The sequence below is a fragment of the Lissotriton helveticus genome, chromosome 1_2 (assembly GCF_964261635.1).
Source record: "Lissotriton helveticus chromosome 1_2, aLisHel1.1, whole genome shotgun sequence".
NCBI classification, from domain to species: Eukaryota; Metazoa; Chordata; class Amphibia; order Caudata; family Salamandridae; genus Lissotriton; species Lissotriton helveticus.
This window is the reverse complement of record NC_136058.1, coordinates 248,020,565-248,039,963: the sequence shown is the minus strand read 5'-3', so window position 1 is coordinate 248,039,963 and position 19,399 is coordinate 248,020,565. Positions and strand designations below refer to the sequence as shown.

At 47.3% G+C, this 19,399-nt stretch overlaps 1 protein-coding gene and 1 pseudogene across 1 annotated transcript in view; both read right to left on the bottom strand.

The window, feature by feature from the left end:
* LOC144800408 (vitamin D3 hydroxylase-associated protein-like) overlaps positions 1 to 19,399 on the bottom strand; it is a 387,916-nt gene that overhangs the window by 288,192 nt on the left and 80,325 nt on the right. The window lies entirely within an intron of this gene.
* LOC144807902 (homeobox protein Hox-A3 pseudogene) lies at positions 1,782 to 19,237 on the bottom strand (annotated as a pseudogene).

The following is a 19,399-nucleotide window of genomic DNA, read 5'->3' as shown; positions in this document are numbered from 1 at the left end:
AACCTTTTTTAGGTTTTGACTAGCGATGCATGCGTACGAAGTACGCATGCGCTAGCAAAATCTAATGATATCCTCTAATCCTCTATGTGGGGTCGGGTATCTGCCCCCTCCTCCCATTGGCTAGCTCCATAAATGGAGGCTAGCCATTGGGAGAAGGCTCTGTCCGTCAATCTCGGACCAGATTCGGGGGCGTTCCCGAGAATTTTTCCCTTTTGGTGACGTCAGTCTCGGGAACGCCCCCGAATCTGGTCCGGCATTGAAGGCACACGCCTTCCTACACAGGCCGTGCTTTGAACGGGTGCGCAACGTTTTGCTGTGTCCCTGAGGCTGAGCTGCCCCTTTAACTGTGAAGCGGTGTGCAGCATCGGAAGACACGGGTGAAAGTATGATGCTTTTCAGGATCGGCAAAAAGGGGATGGTTTCTGCCGAGGGGCCAGTGTACAGGAAAGTCAATATTGGAGAGGTGTTGGGCTGATAATCGGCCATAACGGAGGTTTTGATCATTATGCGTGCCTTGTAAAAGCCTCCTCGCACACAGCGATTTATCTGCGCATTGCTGCACTGCAGGGAAGCACTTTAGTCTGTCTGCAGGTGACCTCGTGACCTCGTTAGTATTCATACCACTCAATACATATGGCAATCACACCAAACGTAAACAAATCACCCGCACACACACCTGTGTAAGGTTTTCAATATGCTTTTATTCTGGCCTTCATTAGTGGAGCTTCCTTTTGCATTGCCATGATATGTTTCCCTTTCTCTTTCTGAACGACGCGTAAGTAATTTACCGAGTGCTCACTTACGGAAGAATGGACTGCTTGGTGGAGACAATTGGGAGGTTATGGAGGATATTTACGTGGCAAAACGGATCGGGTAATAGTTCGCCCTCCAAATGTAAGTGCCTCAAGACGTAGCTGCGCAAGGCAGGTGGAGTTGGACGGGGGCTGGCACTTATGTCCTGGATGCTACAGGGCCGCCCTGCAACGTGGTTATCATTCACCCACTCTGGAACCCTTCTGTGCTGTCGGATTTCAGTGCTGGGTTGCACTATTTCAGTCGTACATCAATTACTATTGCACGGTTTGCAAAGGGATGGTGTGAAGCTGACAATGATGTTGGTTTTTCCTTTTTTTTTTCGTTTTCTTTTTGTTTTTTTATTGCAATAGTGATACAGGGGCGGACTGTATTTGAAATAAAAATGTCCTAGTATTTCCAATATGCAGTTTATCACCAGGCCCAACACTCTGTCTCCATACTATCCAGAATGCCGTTTCATTTTGCTTATAAATATGACAGGTTGGGGATAAATAATATTTTAACATGTATGATTATTTCATGTTAGAAATGGAGGGTCAACAATAAATACGTCCGAGTGATCACCAGAGTACAAACTTTGCAGGAAGTCACACAACCGATGTCCTGGGATACGTCCATTTGTGTCTTTTTTTCCAATTTAAAAAGAAGTGCAATAAAATTAATAAATTGCTTCCCTGTTTGTGCGAACAGCTTTACGTTGGAGATCCTTTTTAAACAATCTGCACACATACCCTGTTATCATAAAAATAATCCTGAAAGGTAAAATATGAAAACTGGTGACAAATACAGTCACATGGCTACAGTTCAAAAAACATAGGGGGCACGAATAAAAGAGCAATTTAAGCAACATATATTGCTATGTCACAAAAAACGATTTAAAATGCATTGACAAAGAATTTTTAAAAAACTGAATAAAACGGAGTTGTTGGACGATAAGTACATAAAGAGAGTCTTGGGACAGTCCTTCACAGGTGAGTCAGTTTGGGGGCCTCTTGCATTCTTCCCTGAGAAGGCTGGTGAGAGGACAGGTCTGTGTATGTGGGGTGAGGGTGAGGGTCGCACTGTCCATGGTGGTGGCTCGAGGCCATGGACCCAGGGCCACCATAGTCCATGCTGGCCGAGGAAGGGTGGGAGAGATGGGTTAAACCAAAAATGGAGGGCCCCGAGTTAGTCATGCTTTCCACATAGCTGTTGCCCACGTAGACGGGGCTTCCCTGTAAATGCGGATTTCCATAGCCATTGTTGCCCTGCAGTGAGTGGGCCTCGTACTCCGGCGTGACAGCTGCCGTCCCGAGTACCTCTTCTGGGGAGGCGGGCAGTTGTTGAGGGGAGGCGGATATGACGTGTGCAGGTTATAGGCGTTCTGGTGCGACTTGGTGAAGGACGGGGGCGACTGGGGTTCATAGGGCACGCTGTTCACCAGGGAGTGCATGGAGTTCAGGTACCCCCTGCCCATCGACTGGGGCAGCGTGCTCCTGCTGGGGGACTGGCCCCCGATGACGTCATCATCCCCTTGCCCTTCTGGTCCTTTTTGTATTTCATCCGCCGGTTCTGGAACCAGATCTTGATCTGCCTCTCGGTGAGGCTGAGCAGGCTGGCCATCTCCACCCGCCGGGGCCGGCACAGGTACCGAGATATGCGGGTGGCGGTCAATTGTGAGTGTACCAGATTCCAGAAATTTCTGTCAGGTGGAGGGGGGCCCTACATTTCAAGAAATTCAGCTGGGGGGGCTCAACCTACAAAAGTTTGAAGACCTCTGCTTTAAGGGATGCCTTCGTGGTGTTGTGCTTTTTTGCTTCCGAGGCGAGCACTGTTGGATGTAACTGAAATCGTGTCTGAGTCCAACCCCTCCTTGGCGTGCCTCGATGCTCTGTACTATTAAGTGGCACATGCAGGCCCGCGCTCTGTCTGAGCAATGTGCAAGCTGAGAATTATTTCTCTGTATTTTAATCTGAATTTTAGAGTATTATATTTGCGTGTGGTCGCTGTTGGCAGCAGTTTCTATGTTCTCTCGTCAGGTTTTACTTTATTTCACTTCAGGGTGACGCTGGGACGTATAGTAAAACAGATGCATCTTTAGGAAGTCAGCCATACAGTGAAAACATGTACGCACGCCTGATTATCGTTGAGCAGTTGGCTTCTGTAACAGTCTCCTTGTTATCAGTTGTCGTTAAACATTTACAGAACACGATACTTCAATGATAACCCCCCTCCCATAAAATTTGAAAACATTCTTGTATGTGAGCATGCGCTGTACACAATGTTTTTCCAGGGGTGGGAGGGTGATGGACCACGACAGTTCCAGATCAGGCACGGCGATAAGCATTCCTTGTCCGGGATTGTGCGGCACTACGTGAGCCAGCTGAGAGGGCCTGGGGCGGGGGTGCAGGAGGGAGGGGGAGTGAAGTGTGACAAGCTGCGGCTCCAGCTGAGATGCATACACTTCAGGGAGGGGGGGCAGCAGGCGGGGAGGGGCCCCACAGACGCCCACCACCAGCACCACTGCAATCCGCGATCCCTCACACTGGGGAGCAGCCCTGCTCTGGGTAATGTGAGCCACAGGGAAACCAATCATGAGGCGAGGGACCGCGTGTGATCTTCGGCAGCCCGTGACAGGGCGCAGGGCGGCAGCGACATGAAAGGCGAGCTCTGGGAACGGTCCGGGCCTGGAGGCCTCGGCCCTCCCGCCAGCCGTGGTCACTGGCCTGTGGTCGTATGCAGCCTTTGGGAGCCAGGGGAGCGTGAAGCCCTTCAGAGAGTAATTAATGGGGCCAGAGAGAGGTTCTGGGGCAGGAGTCCGCGATATTCTGCTGCCATTGGAATTTCGTGTCTTTAAGGGATGCCTTCGTGGTGTTGTGCTTTTTTGCTTCCGAGGCGAGCACTGTTGGATGTAACTGAAATCGTGTCTGAGTCCAACCCCTCCTTGGCGTGCCTCGATGCTCTGTACTATTAAGTGGCACATGCAGGCCCGCGCTCTGTCTGAGCAATGTGCAAGCTGAGAATTATTTCTCTGTATTTTAATCTGAATTTTAGAGTATTATATTTGCGTGTGGTCGATGTTGGCAGCAGTTTCTATGTTCTCTCTTCAGGTTTTACTTTATTTCACTTCAGGGTGACGCTGGGACGTATAGTAAAACAGATGCATCTTTAGGAAGTCAGCCATACAGTGAAAACATGTACTCACGCCTGATTATCGTTGAGCAGTTGGCTTCTGTAACAGTCTCCTTGTTATCAGTTGTCGTTAAACATTTACAGAACACGATACTTCAATGATAACCCCCTCCCATAAAATTTGAAAACATTCTTGTATGTGAGCATGCGCTGTACACAATGTTTTTCCAGGGGTGGGAGGGTGATGGACCACGACAGTTCCAGATCAGGCACGGCGATAAGCATTCCTTGTCCGGGATTGTGCGGCACTACGTGAGCCAGCTGAGAGGGCCTGGGGCGGGGGTGCAGGAGGGAGGGGGAGTGAAGTGTGACAAGCTGCGGCTCCAGCTGAGATGCATACACTTCAGGGAGGGGGGGGGCAGCAGGCGGGGAGGGGCCCCACAGACGCCCAGCACCACTGCAATCCGCGATCCCTCACACTGGGGAGCAGCCCTGCTCTGGGTAATGTGAGCCACAGGGAAACCAATCATGAGGCGAGGGACCGCGTGTGATCTTCGGCAGCCCGTCACTCACTCTTCCCTTTCACCACACTCTCCTTCTCTCACTGACTCTCTTCTGCTCATACTCTCATCCCGTCACTCACTCTTCCCTTTCACCACACTCTCCTTCTCTCACCGACTCTCTCTCTTCTGCTCATACTCTCATCCCGTCACTCACTCTTCCCTTTCACCACACTCTCCTTCTCTCATCCCGTCACTCACTCTTCCCTTTCACCACACTCTCCTTCTCTCACTGACTCTCTCTCCTCTGCTCATACTCTCATCCCGTCACTCACTCTTCCCTTTCACCACACTCTCCTTCTCTCACCGCCTCTCTCTCTTCTGCTCATACTCTCATCCCGTCACTCACTCTTCCCTTTCACCACACTCTCCTTCTCTCACTGACTCTCTCTCCTCTGCTCATACTCTCATCCCGTCACTCACTCTTCCCTTTCACCACACTCTCCTTCTCTCACCGCCTCTCTCTCTTCTGCTCATACTCTCATCCCGTCACTCACTCTTCCCTTTCACCACACTCTCCTTCTCTCACCGCCTCTCTCTCTTCTGCTCATACTCTCATCCCGTCACTCACTCTTCCCTTTCACCACACTCTCCTTCTCTCACTGCCTCTCTCTCTTCTGCTCATACTCTCATCCCATCACTCACTCTTCCCTTTCACAACACTCTCCTTCTCTCACTGCCTCTCTTTCTTCTGCTCATTCTCTCATCCCGTCACTCACTCTCCCTTCAACACACTGCTAACTCTCTCCAATGCACCACTCTCTCTCACCCTAATTTGTTTTTCCTTCTTGGCTCTATCTCTATTCATTATCCCTCCCCAACTCCTCCTGATTCTATAGAGCACTTTTCAAAATGTTTTGTAACCATCGTCCATTTGCGTGAGATTATGCTATTGGCATTGTAAATGACAATGGCATTAATTTATCTGTTTTCAAAACCAACACATAAATAAAAAATTTGTCATTGACAATGCCAATCGCTCTAACTTTGTCAAAGGCAAAACCATTGCATTGTAAATGCTTGTTTGTCTTTGTCCCGAGGCTGCACTTTAGAACAGAACAATGTCTGAAAAAGACATTTCCAACAAAAGTGTTTCTTTCTTGTTTGGATCCATTTCACAGGGGAACAAATGAAGGAAACAAGAGGAAACAGAGGATTAGAGATGTTTATTGAAGTCACGGTTTTCAGCAAATGAGGAGCAGCGAGAGAGAGACAGACAGAGAGGGCAACAAGTAAGAAGAAGAAAGGGGAGGGGCAGCTGACTGTGGCAGAGCAGGAGAAGTGGAATGGTTAGTGATCTTCCGAGTAGCTAAGTCACGCCAGCAAGTTTATTAAGGTAAGATTAGTGGTTGAAGTGTCCACTAACCATTCCACAGACTTAGTAATTTTTAATTCAGTCTCATATTTTCAGAATCGAAACATATTAAATTCTGATTATTCACAGTGAAATAGTTATTTTGCTGATACTACTGAAAAGCATTAGCAAACCCATTAGGTCTGCCATGTTTTAGCAGTATGTTCATTGTCGTGTGATATGTTTGGATGCCGTAGCAGAGAAAGGCACTCAAATACTGACTCGTCAAAAGGTACATCATGCGAAACAAAGGATTTAAGGTAATGCTTTAACCCACGCCCTTAACTGCATATATCACGCCTCTTGGATACGAAGCAGGTGACAAATGGCAGTGGATGGCGAGTATACGAATCAAACCTGTGCATTGAGTAATAGGAAAAGCAGAACAAGTGTACAAAGATACAACCGGGGAGCCTCACCATTAGCACAAAGTTAAAAAACTTAAATTCTCTGCCAATGCAGTGATATCGTTGAGAGCACATCAGGGCAAAGTCCTTGCAAACTTTTAATGTTCATGTGCAAGGTGCCTAGAACGCAAGGCCTGTGATATTGCGGTGGTTAGGCACACAAGGGTGTTTCACACAGTGTCACAAGATTAAACAGTCTGCAAAGCACTAAGCAGAAGTGGATCCATATGAAAGAAAGTAGAGGAAACAGGGATAGAGATGTTTATTGAAGTCACAGTTTTCAGCAAGTGAGTAGCAGCGAGAGAGAGACAGAAAGAGAGGGAAAAAGAGTAGGAGGAAGAAAGAGGGGGGCATCTGACAGCGGCAGAGGAGGAGAAGTAGACACTTCGACCACTAATCATACCTTACAAAACCTGCTGGGCACACAGATCTCATATGCAACAGAAGAAGGCTGCAGGAATCACAGAACCCAACTTAGCGCAACTTTCACTGCCACAGGGCGGGCTCGTGAGTGGGACAATGTTTGCAGGTTCTTCATTGGTATCGCTTTCATTGACTACCAGATTGACGTCCCTTGGACCCTAACTAGCTACTTTGCATCCCCAGGTTGTGGCAACACTGCGCATGGGAGGGTATAAGCGTGCCTCGGGGCCTCGTGATATGTTTAACACTGTTATCTCTCTTCTATTTCTATGAAGATTAACATAATGGTAAAGAAAGAAGGACAACATGTTGAACAGTGCAACTTTTTCGGAAATGTGTTGTGCCAATTTCGGAGCACTTTTTACTAAAGTGCTTACTCACAGGTGATCAGTGCCAAGAAAAATGAAGCTTGCAAGCAGCACATGAAATTGAAGAGTGCAAGCAACGAGGAAACATAGGATCCCCCATGAAAATGAAGGTGTGCCTGTCACTGTGAGAGGTACCAACATTCAAGCCACCTACTTGTTGTGGCTGTCTCTGAAGATTCCTCGGTCCCGCCAAAGTTTGTTGTGAACGTCAAAACACAGGTGGAACTAAATTAATCTTTAATTACATTTAATTAAAACTCGACATATAGTAAAGTTCTCTTGAGCCTCACAACACTGCTATGGAGACTGATTAGAGGTTTCACATGTGTAATTATTGTTACCTTTACTCTTTGATCTGTACTTCATGAATTAAATTACACAGAATATAAATTTTCCCAATTCCATAAAACGGCTGCTGTGCTTTGTGTACTGAAACTGACACTCAGGGGCATATTCTCAAGAACGTGTGATAATTACCGCAAAATTAGATTAGCGCAACTCTTAACATTGCAGTCTTTAGCAGGAAAATAATGCAGTGTTAACGTTGCCTGCTCAACACGGCCGTACCATGTGATAGTATCAGGCCAACACATCAAATGACAGCGTAATAATTAATGTGGCACTGAAAAAACGCGAAATACAAAAGCAAAAATAGTAGCGATGAGGCCAATCCTGATACAAAAATCAGCGAAATCCAGCGACAGGCCTGCAATTCTCACGCGGCATGTGGGAAAAAACACTATAAAAGTTGAAAAAAAACATACAAACAAAAGTAAAATTACGGGAAGCACAATGGAGGCAGCTGGAGCGAGTACAGAGGACAACCAGAACCCCACAAGCCCGCCAGAGGATCAGCCTGAGACCTCGGGCCAGGGAAGGGCAAGGAAAAGAAAAGTGGGAAGAAGCGGCTCTGTCCGCAGGAAAACAGGATCCTGATAATGGAGGTGGTAGAACACCATCAACTACAGGTCGTCACCTCCACTATGTCATTGGCAACAAAAAATGGAATATGGCAGTCCATCCTTGACAAGGTGAATACAGTCTGAGTGCTGAAGAGGACAACGGAAGAGGTCAAGAGGCGCTGGAATGATGTGAAGCACAAAACCAAGCAGAAACTCTCCAACAACCGGAACGCAGCAATGCAGACTGGAGGTGGGATTCCAGCGCCACATTAGGAGCCGGACAAGATGGAGGAAATGGTGTCCACAGTCATCAGTGGGGAGACAGTGGCAGGAGTCGAGGGACCGGACACTGCTCAAAATGACAGGACACAACAGCACCAGGGTGAGTAATGACCAGGGACTGGGGGGACGGGGGAGATGGGCACAATGGCACGTATGCACAAATAAGTCTAGCACATCGGCAGACAAACCATGCCCCAGACCCCCAACTCCCACCAAGAGACCAATGTCGCCAAGTATGCAACATCTCAGCACTGTATAAGCATAGAAGTCAGAGGCACACCACACGAAAGGGAGAAAGGCCAGCAAAATCAGAGCTGCAGGAGCGACTCCCCCAAAATGCGGCACACACACATAACATGCAGAGCACATCAACATTGACAACAATGTGGTACAAACTGGAACACGTCCACAACAGAACAGAGGAGACAACTGGTGCCAATTGACTGTAGAAACTGGCCAATCACATTTGGCATTGCAGGGATGTGAGTTGAGAACGTACAAGTACAAACACACATCCTTGATGTTGTCGGAATGTTCACCGTCCTGCATCAGATAGGCAGCTCCTCTCAGTCACAATGTACATTGTCATGCAGTCTGTATGTAAATATGTCACATGCGTCAATATACATGTGAACACAATGTTCAAATGCATCTCCCCTTCACTTTGCAGAGGGAAATTCAACACCTCCTGCAGAGCAGCCCGAACAGCTCTTCTCTGTTGACGAAGAGGAACACCACAGCTTCGACTCTGACGCCGTACAACAACTTGTGAAGAGCTTCCGCACCCCACCTCCAGGAGCAGGAAAGACCAGCTGCTACGAGGAGACCCCCCTGCACAGACCACACAGTAGACAGCACCCACCACCACGGCTGCCTCCCAGGACCCCCACAAAGAACACATGGCCTTCCAACGCAGTGTGTTGGGGTGCCAGGAGAAGCTGGCTGAACAGGTGCAGGTGGGGTTCGACCACATGGCAGCCAAACTCAACGCCATACTTGGCTGTCTAAGTCTCCTCAGGGAACACTCACAGTCCCTAACGGACACCCACAGTCTGCTCCATGCTCTCCAATGAACCATGACTGACATCGCTGGAGTCCCGATTCGGAGACAAGAACGACTGTCCAGTCAGAGTGGCTCAGCGATGTCACCCGTGAGTTGGGACACATGCAGAGGATAATGGAGACCATGGAGTGGACGCAGGCAGAAAGAGCGGTTGCCACACGAGGTAGGTGGGTTCCTCAACACCCTAAAGACCCTCCTCATGGCATTGCTGCCACAAGGCATGGCGCTGCTGAACGCTGCTTCTGGCCAGGCACTAGCACCTAGACATAACACAAGAATGCAGCTGTTGTTTATGTGCACACATGTCCTGTCATATTGATGAGTACATGAGCTAAAAACAATTACATGGAAAAAGAGTTCGAGAACAGGAGCGCTGAGTCTGCTGAGATGTAGAGCGCTCTTCTGTGAGTGCTGAGGTAATGGTTATGCCGATAATCCCAGAGATCTTTGATATATAATCAGTTAGCTTCAGTAGCAGGGGAGTGGGGTTAGGTAACTCTGTATAATAAAACTACTGCACTCTTCATGGTATACAGATTGTTAACTATGCTAACAGTATTTTATCATGCATCTGTTTTCTAATTGTGGCATGGATACTGCATTTCAGAGCACGATAAACACATGGATGCGACTCAGTACAAATTATGCACTAGACAAGAGTAAAATGCTGCCTAAAAACAAAAGGGGAGGAACATCCTGGAAAAAGCAAACCCTCATAGGGGATGCAAAATTAAGTAAATCATGTGAATTATAATCAGAACAACATGGTTACCATAACACTTTTACATTCATTATTCAGAAATCAATGAGAGTGTTTACCTGAAAAGTTAAGGACATGACTACAGGTCCCGAAAGGGACATGTTTCAATGTCCATTGCACCGGGCCCTGTTTCAATGTCCATTGTGTAAATCCTAACAAAACTTGAGCAGTATGGTTTAAAGGGACCTGTTTCAATGTCTATTGCACCGGGCCCTGTTTCAATGTCCATTGTGTAAATCCTTACAAAACTTGAGCAGTATGGTTTAAAAAGACCGCATCCCTGAACACAGTGCTGCGGTACACATTTTATAAACTAAGATAAGGAAAACAGCAGCTAAGGATCTCATTAAACTTTTACTCCTCCAGTCACCAAGCAGGTATTTCAGTACCTCCAGGAATGGTGCACTTCCCCACCCAGGGAAAACAAAGCTGTTTAAAGAAAGATGAGAAAACGAAAGTAGCACTTCACTGGCAAACTTTGTAATGTGGCACTAATGTGTTTGGGGGTAAATAAAACCAATCTGGCCACTTTGCGACTGCTATGTCATGCTTTATTTATTTCTTTATTTATTTTTCGTATTTTGAACCTTTTTTTGTCTTTGTCCCGAGGCTGCACTTTAGAACAGAACAATGTCTGAAAAAGACATTTCCAACAAAAGTGTTTCTTTCTTGTTTGGATCCATTTCACAGGGGAACAAATGAAGGAAACAAGAGGAAACAGAGGGTTAGAGATGTTTATTGAAGTCACGGTTTTCAGAAAATGAGGAGCAGCGAGAGTGAGACAGACAGAGAGGGCAACAAGTAAGAGGAAGAAAGGGGAGGGGCAGCTTACTGTGGCAGAGCAGGAGAAGTGGAATGGTTAGTGATCTTCCGAGTGGCTAAGTCACGCCAGCAAGTTTATTAAGGTAAGATTAGTGGTTGAAATGTCCACTAACCATTCCACAGACTTAGTAATTTTTAATTCAGTCTCATATTTTCAGAATCGAAACATATTCAATTCTGATTATTCACAGTGAAATAGTTATTTTGCTGATACTACTGAAAAGCATTAGCAAACCCATTAGGTCTGCCATGTTTTAGCAGTATGTTCATTGTCGTGTGATATGTTTGGATGCCGTAGCAGAGAAAGGCACTCAAATACTGACTCGTCAAAAGGTACACCATGCGAAACAAAGGATTTAAGTTAATGTTTTAACCCACGCCCTTAACTGCATATATCACGCCTCTTGGATACGAAGCAGGTGACAAATGGCAGTGGATGGCGAGTATACGAATCAAACCTGTGCATTGAGTAATAGGAAAAGCAGAACAAGTGTACCAGGATACAACCGGGGAGCCTCACCATTAGCACAAAGTTAAAAAACTTAAATTCTCTGCCAATGCAGTGATATCGTTGAGAGCACATCAGGGCAAATTCCTTGCAAACTTTTAATGTTCATGTGCAAGGTGCCTAGAACGCAAGGCCTGTGATATTGCGGTGGTTAGGCACAAAAGGGTGTTTCACACAGTGTCACAAGAGTAAACAGTCTGCAAAACACTAAGCAAAAGTGGATCCATATGAAAGAAAGTAGAGGAAACAGGGGTAAGAGATGTTTATTGAAGTCACAGTTTTCAGCAAGTGAGGAGCAGCAAGAGAGAGACAGAAAGAGAGGGAAAAAGAGTAGGAGGAAGAAAGAGGGGGGCATCTGACAGCGGCAGAGGAGGAGAAGTAGACACTTCGACCACTAATCATACCTTACAAAACCTGCTGGGCACACAGATCTCATATGCAACAGAAGAAGGCTGCAGGAATCACAGAACCCAACTTAGCGCAACTTTCACTGCCACAGGGCGGGCTCGTGAGTGGGACAATGTTTGCAGGTTCTTCATTGGTATCGCTTTCATTGACTACCAGATTGACGGCCCTTGGACCCTAACAAGCTACTTTGCATCCCCAGGTTGTGGCAACACTGCGCATGGGAGGGTAGAAGCGTGCCTCGGGGCCTCGTGATATGTTTAACACTGTTATCTCTCTTAAATTTCTATGAAGATTAACATAATGGTAAAGAAAGAAGGACAACATGTTGAACAGTGCAACTTTTTCGGAAATGTGTTGTGCCAATTTCGGAGCACTTTTTACTAAAGTGCTTACTCACAGGTGATCAGTGCCAAGAAAAATGAAGCTTGCAAGCAGCACATGAAATTGAAGAGTGCAAGCAACCAGGAAACATAGGATCCCCCATGAAAATGAAGGTGTGCCTGTCACTGTGAGAGGTACCAACATTCAAGCCACCTACTTGTTGTGGCTGTCTCTGAAGATTCCTCGGTCCCGCCAAAGTTTGTTGTGAACGTCAAAACACAGGTGGAACTAAATTAATCTTTAATTACATTTAATTAAAACTCGACATATAGTAAAGTTCTCTTGAGCCTCACAACACTGCTATGGAGGCTGATTAGAGGTTTCACATGTGTAATTATTGTTACCTTTACTCTTTGATCTGTACTTCATGAATTAAATTACACAGAATATAAATATTCCCAATTCCATAAAACGGCTGCTGTGCTCTGTGTACTGAAACTGACACTCAGGGGCATATTCTCAAGAACGTGTGATAATTACCGCAAAATTAGATTAGCGCAACTCTTAACATTGCAGTCTTTAGCAGGAAAATAATGCAGTGTTAACGTTGCATGCTCAACACGGCGGTACCATGTGATAGTATCACGCCAACACATCGAATGACAGCATAATAATTAATGTGGCACTGAAAAAACGCGAAATACAAAAGCAAAAATAGTAGCAATTAGGCCAATCGGGAAACAAAAATCAGCGAAATCCAGCGACAGGCCTGCAATTCTCACACGGCATGTGGGAAAAAACACTATAAAAGTTGAAAAAAAACCATACAAACAAAAGTCAAATTACGGGAAGCACAATGGAGGTAGCTGGAGCGAGTACAGAGGACAACCAGAACCCCACAAGCCCGCCAGAGGACCAGCCTGAGACCTCGGGCCAGGGAAGGGCAAGGAAAAGAAAAGTAGGAAGAAGCGGCTCTGTCCGCAGGAAAACAGGATCCTGATAATGGAGGTGGTAGAACACCATCAACTACTGGTCGTCACCTCCACTGTGTCATTTGCAACAAAAAATTGAATATGGCAGTCCATCGTTGACAAGGTGAATGCAGTCTGAGTGCTGAAGAGGACAACGGAAGAGGTCAAGAGGCGCTGGAATGATGTGAAGCACAAAACTAAGCAGAAACTCGCCAACAACCGGAAGGCAGCAATGCAGACTGGAGGTGGGATTCCAGCGCCACATTAGGAGCCGGACAAGATGGAGGAAATGGTGTCCACAGTCATCAGTGGGAAGACAGTGGCAGGAGTCGAGGGACCGGACACTGCTCAACATGACAGGACACAACAGCACCAGGGTGAGTAATGACCAGGGACTGGGGGGACGGGGGAGATGGGCACAATGGCACGTATGCACAAATAAGTCTAGCACATCTGCAGACAAACCATGCCCCAGAGCCCCAACTCCCACCAAGAGACCAATGTCGCCAAGTATGCAACATCTCAGCACTGTATAAGCATAGAAGTCAGAGGCACACCACACGAAAGGGAGAAAGGCCAGCAAAATCAGAGCTGCAGGAACGACTCCCCCAAAATGCGGCACACACACATAACATGCAGAGCACATCAACATTGACAACAATGTGGTACAAACCGGAATACGTCCACAACAGAACAGAGGAGACAACTGGTGCCAATTGACTGTAGAAACTGGCCAATCACATTTGGCATTGCAGGGATGTGAGTTGAGACGGTACAAGTACAAACACACATCTTTGATGTTGTCGGAATGTTCACCGTCCTGCATCATATAGGCAGCTCCTCTCAGTCACAATGTACATTGTCATGCAGTCTGTATGTAAACATGTCACATGCGTCAATATACATGTGAACACAATGTTCAAATGCATCTCCCCTTCACTTTGCAGAGGGAAATTCAACACCTCCTGCAGAGCAGCCCGAACAGCTCTTCTCTGTTGACGAAGAGTACCACCACAGCTTCGACTCTGATGCCGTACAACAGCTTGTGAAGAGCCTCCGCACCCCACCTCCAGGAGCAGGAAAGACCAGCTGCTACAAGGAGACCCCCCCTGCACAGACCACACAGTAGACAGCACCCACCACCATGGCTGCCTCCCAGGACCCCCACAAAGAACACATGGCCTTCCAACGCAGTGTGTTGGGGTGCCAGGAGAAGCTGGCTGAACAGGTGCAGGTGGGGTTCGACCACATGGCAGCCAAACTCAAAGCCATACTTGGGTGTCTAAGTCTCCTCAGGGAACACTCACAGTCCCTAACGGACACCCACAGTCTGCTCCATGCTCTCCAATGAACCATGACTGACATCGCTGGAGTCCCGATTCGGAGACAAGAACGACTGTCCAGTCAGAGTGGCTCCAGCGATGTCACCCGTGAGTTGGGACACATGCAGAGGATAATGGAGACCATGGAGTGGACGCAGGCAGAAAGAGCGGTTGCCACACGAGGTAGGTGGGTTCCTCATCACCCTAAAGACCCTCCTCATGGCATTGCTGCCACAAGGCCTGGCGCTGCAGAACGCTGCTGCTACCACTCCACTCACATCTCTGCCCCTGAAGTGTCAGTGCCACACAGTGAGGCAGACATTCCACCTTCTGCCCCTGAGGTGTCACTGCCACACAGTGCTGGAAAGCAGAACACCACCACCCACATGTGAGGCACATGAAACAGCAGAGGATGAAGATGTGGAAGAATCTGCCTTAATGGTCAGAAGGATGCAGTAGCATTCATCTACGTCATATGGCCTGTTTCTGCTTGGTTCTGCCCTCTGCATCATGACCTTCCACTGTCCACTGATACACTCTGCGACACTCACCTTGGACCTCAACATAGACTGACATATTTTGTTTGGTCACCAATGATACAGCAATCAGACTGCGGACTGAGCTCTTCCCCTTCCGGTGCATCGTGTCATTTCCTGAAGGACTCTGGCTGGCCCTCCACTGGCCAACAATGTAAAGTCGGGTTTGCATGGCCCGGTACTGCTCCAGCTATAACACTCCACTGAATGTGCTTTAAACATTCTTATTCATACAGATGTGTAATGACTCTGTTCTTTCAAGTGTGGAAGTATGGTTGATTGTAGGGTCAGTGATTCCAGCGTATTACCATGTTGGTCATGTTGTTGGTTGCTGTATGGGTAGCGCTGACTTGGCTTGGCAGTTCGGGCTGGACTGTCCCATGAGGCACAGGGTCAGACTGATTTGCATTTGGCCATGTCTGAACTGGGGTGGCAGAGTGGGCTAAAGAACGGTGATGGATTAAACCCAGATCTTTTGACTGGGTGTGAGTGCTTGATTGGTTCAAAAGCTCCGTCCATCACCACCCCCTGTTGTGACACTACAACAATGACACACACATTAGTTACTTCCTTGTCCAGCCCAGGACAGAACCACTCCCAGAGATCCGGGGTCATTGTTCACACCCTTACGCTGAACTGGCATACACCAGGCCAGCCCACTCTGCTTACGCTCACAGAGGGTGACCACTACGCTACATGTCCCAGGTCTTCCAGTGGTGATCTGCCGATCACAGGTCTAGTTGTCAGCATGCTGCAGCCACTCCCTCATGGCTGGTTTACACCCACATCACACCCATCCAGCACACGCATCACAAGACATGTGCCCCTGACAACATAAATGGCCGGGCGCACATGCTGGACGCCATTTCAGCTCTTTATCTGGGTGTATCCGTGTGGTTATTATTTATGCATGAGGGCCTAGGGACCTGTCACTTCACATTCCCCAGTGCCAGAGATACCATGATGGCATGATGGCACCTGCACCACGAGACTCAATCATAAAGGGCCCATGTTTTGTGGGGCACAGACTTGATGGCACTGGATACACTGTGGCCGGCACAGGCACACCTCCACGGGACGGTGACTTTCAGTGCACTGAGGTATGGGCACCTTAAGTGCTGAGCGGATGTGTTGCCTGGGATGATGCCCCATCAAGGCGGTCTGGACTGGTGAGGATTTATGTGAGCCCTGCTGGACCGCAGTGTAGGACTGAGCCAGCGGGCACTGCAGGCCTATCACCATGTGGCATTGCCCCGTGGGTTACAGAGTTAGTGGCACCTAAAGGGCTTAGCAGGTGTGCAGACTGCGATGACGCCGAGTGTACTGATATGATCTCTGCCATAGCAAAATCAAGACCCAGAATCAAGTGTGAGACCTGGTGGCCCGCAAAGCGTGGCTGCATGATGTGGAGGGTGCCATGTTCATGGGCCCCATGGTGGGCCCAATTGGAGACATGCCGGTGGCCAACGGTGAGCAGTGAGGCCTTGGCGCCAGTTACCACTGGGCGGCGGGAGGGGCTGGGGTGCAGCAGCCTGGGTGTGTAGGGGAAGGAATCGATGATGGCATGTGCAATTGTGTGGATTCTGCCATTCATAAATCTGGACTCTGTTAGATAAGGGACCTAGTGGACTGCAGTGTATACCAGCACATGGTTGAAGACACACCGCTGGCAGTAGGTGAGCAGTGATGCCTGGGTCCGCAGTGTAGGCACTCTCTCCTTCTCCTCTCTTTCTTTCTCTCTCCCTCTCTTTCCCTCTTCCTCTCTTTCTCTCTCTCTCTCCCTCCTTCTCTTTCTCTCTCTCCCTCTCTTTCTTTCTCTCTCTATCTCTTTCGCTCACTCTCTCTGTTCTTTGATGAGCACAGAACACACATTCTTATCTAGTATTTTGTCTTGCAAGCTGTGACCTACAGATTGTCCCGAGAAGACCCGCCATGACTCTTCATGATAGTTGTTTTGGGTTTTATTGAATAAAATGTTTTGTTTGGTGATCCAAATATGAATGAGTGCTTCTCCTTTTTCTGAACACACATGCATGTTGATTGTTGTAATTGAGCAACGTCAGGCGAATTGTTTTGTGCATGATTTTGAGGCGTTGAGGTAACGTATCTGTGTCCAGGGTGGTGTGTGTGGGGTGCCCAGGGTAGGGCCCTGAGGGGTGCCTGAGGGTGGTGGCGGTGGGTGTTGTTGCCCTCTTGGGGCTCCGGGATGCATATTTAGTAGCTCATGGCATCTGTTGTTGTTCAGGTGTGGCTGGGCTCCCTTTTCTGGTGCAGGTTTTCATTCGACTTTACACCAGGTCAGAGCATGTGTTAAATTCCTTCTGCAACGCACCTTATCGCCTGTTTTGTCATCTTATTGCCCAACTGGCCGGTCATTGAGAATGTTGCTGAGTGGTGTTGTTGCGGCTTTTGTTTGCACGGGAATGCATACTCTGCATCTCATTAGCGTTAGTTGCCGGGGTCATCAGTGGCGTTATTTTTTGCGGCTCGTATCACAGGTAAACTGGTGATATGGGCTGTTAGCACCAGCTTTTGAATGGGGCGGTGTATTTATCGCAACTTTGGCTGCGATATCGTGTTGATAACTCCTTGAGATTATGCCCCTCAGTTTACAACAAAGCACAATGTACATTGCGCAATGTTGTCTTCCTACCCATTCAAAATGGCCACTTTAAAATGAGAAATGTTTGGCTTTGATATTTTTTGAGAAAATTGGGGTTGTTTTCATTGTATGATTCATATGTTGAAATATAGTCACATCCTTAATCAATCATCAATCAAATAATCTTTTTTTGGCTATAAAATAGCCATAAAAGTACACAATATAATACAACCACTGTGCAAAAGAGAACAAATAGACCATATTTCATAAGCCATAAAGTATTAAAATATATAAAACCTAATAAAAAAGGCAAATCCTCTTACATTGTTTTCCTAGAGGATCCAGCAGATTGAAGAAACATAGTAAGGGTGGGCGTAGTTGGCGGAGTACCACTACACGAAACTCTGCAGAATTGATTAAATACTCAGTGAATTCCGCTCCGCAACTCTATTCCATCTCATCCACAATTCGAGTCTGAGGCCAAAGCATTATTTTATGAGGAACTGGAGATGATGGGCTGTCAGACAGACCGCAATATTGCCGCACAACGGAGCGCTTCCTGTCGACCTTCCAGAGCATGCAGCGGGGAAGGCACCACACTGACACTGTCCTGTGTGATGAGCCCCCTTCTCCATCTACGAGGGGCCCGCTGTAACTTCGGTGGCGCCAATTCATTAACAATACCAAACCACAAAACCATCCCAAGCACTCTCGGGAGTATCAAAAAAGTGGGAGAGTTGATCATGGAGTACTTTTAATTTAGCCGGGAAGAAAAGAGCAAAAGTGAGGCCTGCTGCACATACGTGGGTTTTAATGCCCTAAAATGAGGATCGTCTACGCTGCACCGCAATAGTATAGTCAGGAAATATGGAGACGTTTGCATTCTTGACCCTTATAGGGCCTTTGTCGCAGGCTGCTTGTAAAAGTAGATAGCGGTCTCTGAAATTACAAATTTTTGCAATGATTGAGCATGCATTTGCACCGGGAATTGGTTTCCTGGAAAGGACCCAATGTGCCCTCCCTACAGTGAACAGTTCAGAGAGTCCAGTGGGGCCCACCGCTGTCTTAAACCATTCCTCTATATATAGAGTCGTACGGGGCCTTCATTCCTTCAGCGAGACCCACTATACACAGATTGTTCAATCGGGACCTCCCTTCAACATCATACACGCGTGCCTGAAGATGTTCTGCCTGTTGGCGCAGTTGAGAAAGTTGAATAATAAAATACAATTACATTGGAAGAGATGCATTTAGTAGGCCTGGGCAGTAAATTCCGTTCCGCTCTCGGACTTTGCGGAATTTTGGTAATTTCGCTTTCTGCGGAGAACGCTGAACTGCCCAAAATTCCGCGAACCGCTACTTCGCCGAATTTTTTGCTTGTTCGCGCTTTCAAAATGTGTGTTCCCGAGATATTCCTCCCCGAGCACGCAAACAGCGTTCGCGAACAGGAAAAAAGCATCGTGAACAGGCGGAACAAGCAATTCCGCGTGTTCACTGAACTTTTGCGTGCTTGCGGAGATTTTTTACCATTTCGCTGAAATTTGCGTAGTGCAACTACGCAAATTCCACCCACCCCTAGCATTTAGGCATTTAACATTAGCTATTGCAGCGAGCTCCGTCCATTGCTACATAGATAGACCGTACCTTAAATTTAAAGAAAAGGTTACCCAAAATATTGGTAAGGAACATTGTAAGAGTCATAGAGACAATTTCTTTGAATAAAATAAACCTTTGCCTGTTTTGCTAAAGTTACTCTTGTTTAGCGCACAGAATTCCAAATGTAACTTTTGTTGTGTAAATAAATGTGTTTTCATAATTCCTGCTATTTGGCGGAAACAGTACAGGTCTTTACATCAATGTAGG